Source organism: Electrona antarctica, assembly GCF_951216825.1.
Source record: "Electrona antarctica genome assembly, chromosome: 18".
NCBI lineage: Eukaryota > Metazoa > Chordata > Actinopteri > Myctophiformes > Myctophidae > Electrona > Electrona antarctica.
The window spans coordinates 31,007,076-31,009,617 of record NC_136799.1 but is presented as its reverse complement, the minus strand read 5'-3'; the positions used below and the strand labels follow the sequence as shown (position 1 = coordinate 31,009,617).

Here is a 2,542-nt window from a genome sequence, read left to right as displayed (position 1 = left end):
GCACCCTGCCTCTTTCTGACGCTGCCCGCCCAACAGGGAGGTGGTGCCGGAAAATAAAGGGGGGGGGGGGGGGGGGGGGGGCTAACAATATCTGACCCCAATGTACTTTGTGAGACAGGAGCATGCACTGACTGACTGACCACTCTGCATTTCAAAGTGCCTCTACTTATTTGTGCCTCTGTCCATCTGGGAAAATGCTTTCTATTTTTCCTTGCGGGGCCCTTTCATGAGTGTCTCCCTATGATCTATATGATAACGGGGGAGGCAGAGGGAGGTATTAGGATTCCATAGAACAGACATTTTCCTTTCCTTTCATCTGCCATCAGAATAAAAGCCACAAGACAGCCGCCCGTAGTCTGGGACACTGAAGGAGATGTCCTATTATAATAAAACTGACTCCAGACAAGAGTACAAGCGGCCTTTCTAAAAGAGGACTAGACGGGGAAAAAGTGAGAGTGGCGCTGGATTTGGATTCTGAATTCGAAAGGCGAACCGAAATCTATTCATTGACACGGTGTATTATGAACGTGCAATTTCTCATCACGGCCATTATGACCATACCTCAGACTTGATAAAGTGCGTCATTCCATATTGAGCTCCATGTATGTATACACTTGGTGAGATGAAAAGTGATTGAATGTTCTGGTCGGAGACCCGGCTTGCCTTGACTCTTATGCAATTACGAGTGTGATGTGAGGACATGTAATCAATTGAAAAATCTATGACAGTTTTTCCATTCTAAACACATGGGAGGACAGCCAGTCATCCCTCACACGCCCTTTGTGACTGATGCATCTACTTTCCGTCTACAACATGTATGACCGTATTGCACGCACACACAACATTGGAACCTGCATAATGTATAGGGGTTGTCCAAACATGATGATGGTGAAACCAGCAATAAGAATCAGTCACCCTGCCTAGACTACTCACCTCCATTTTGAATGATGGGGCTTTGCGAAGAGCACACTCCGAGTGTTGAGCTTGATTGCTACTCCACTCCACTTCAAGCTTTGGCGCTCTGGAGATGTTACACTTACAGACAGGCAATTCCAATTCATCTCAGCAGCTCTACAAAGACAGTAAGACAAATAAATGAATGAATGAATGGCTCAGTGGCCTTGTGGTTAGAGTGTCCGCCCTGAGACTGAGAGGTTGTGGTTCGATTCCCTGGTCGGATTATACCAAAGACTATAAAAATAGGACCCTGTTTGGCACTGAGCATCAAGGGTTGGATTGGGGGCAAGGCCCATGCGACAATTGTGACATACTAGCATCATGTCCAGGGGGTGTACTTGTACATCATGGCTAGACACAGGAGATAGGCTCCTGCCCTATGAGCCACATGGCTCAGCAAGGATTATATACTTACTTAAAAAATAAATAAATGATTAAATAAAATAAAAGACAGACATGTTCTAATAATAGTGTGTTTTACCTGGCTGTAGTGATTGTAGCGGTCCCCGCCGATAGAAGACTTGTACTGATGGTAGTGAATATTGAAATCCATAAACCTGACAAGAAAATAAAGAACACAAGCAAAAAACTTAGTTAGCATTTCACATATTTTTGCAAGAAATAACATTACTGTGTAGCTCCTCACATAAGCTCCAAAAGTAAATGGCACATTCAAAAAAGCACTGAAAGTCTTTTTAAAATAGCTTTGACCAACAGTCAGAATTACTGTAATTAATGTACAATTATGATGACTTCAACATCACCACTTATTCTGTAATGAACTAGTTTTCCTTTTAAGCAGCTGTTTTTGAAGTGATGAAACACTTTATTTTAACCTTTTTAAGTGTAGTATAATGACATGAAATAGTGACCTTTTACTTTCCTTGTACATGTACAATTATAACTTTTCATTTTCACCACACTCTACAGAAAAAATAACAAACCAAACTCTGTCTGTTTTAGTGCATTATCCTTAGCAGTACTAAAGCACCACCATGTCCATGTGCCATTTCTTTCATTTAATGTCCTTCCATACACCATAACTGAATGTAAACAACTCAACAATGCATTTTAGCAATAAGTCCTTTGTCGTCGTCGTCGTCCCCCCCCCCCCCCCCCCCCCCAAAAAACGTGTTGTAGCCTACTGTTTGTAACAACAAGCAGTGTCCACATGGCTACTAACCTTAGGCTATGCCTCTTCGGGAGGGAGGCGGGGTAACCACCGGTGGTAAAACCATATTGCTCATCTCAAATGACAAATAAAAAGGCGGTCTCCTTTGCAGCATGAAGTAAAGCAATAAAAGCATGCGCCTTCTCCCTGTTATTGTGTAATATATACGTCCTCTGTGCCGCGCAGGTAGCTATGTCACACAAAACTCCCTTCAAAATAAAAGCATTTGGCTCAAAACACAAAATAAAAGATAATCTTAAAACACGTATGTTTCACAATAAGACCACAATAACAATGTCTGTTCTGACCAGAATATAGGATATTTTAGTGCAAAACGTTTTTGTGTTCTTTACAGTGATTTTTTAGCAAGTTATAGTGCTATTTATGAAGAGAGCAACCAAAGCGTGAGTCAGT

The 2,542-nt window shown here is 41.9% G+C and overlaps 1 long non-coding RNA gene across 1 annotated transcript; it reads right to left on the bottom strand.

The window, feature by feature from the left end:
* Nucleotides 1-936: 936 nt before the first annotated feature.
* LOC306941616 lies at nucleotides 937-2,222 on the bottom strand. The gene is made up of 3 exons (XR_013792192.1): nucleotides 2,141-2,222; nucleotides 1,439-1,514; nucleotides 937-1,071 (listed from the first exon to the last, which is right to left on the bottom strand). It is a non-coding gene; the product is annotated as an uncharacterized lncRNA (long non-coding RNA).
* Nucleotides 2,223-2,542: the final 320 nt, after the last annotated feature.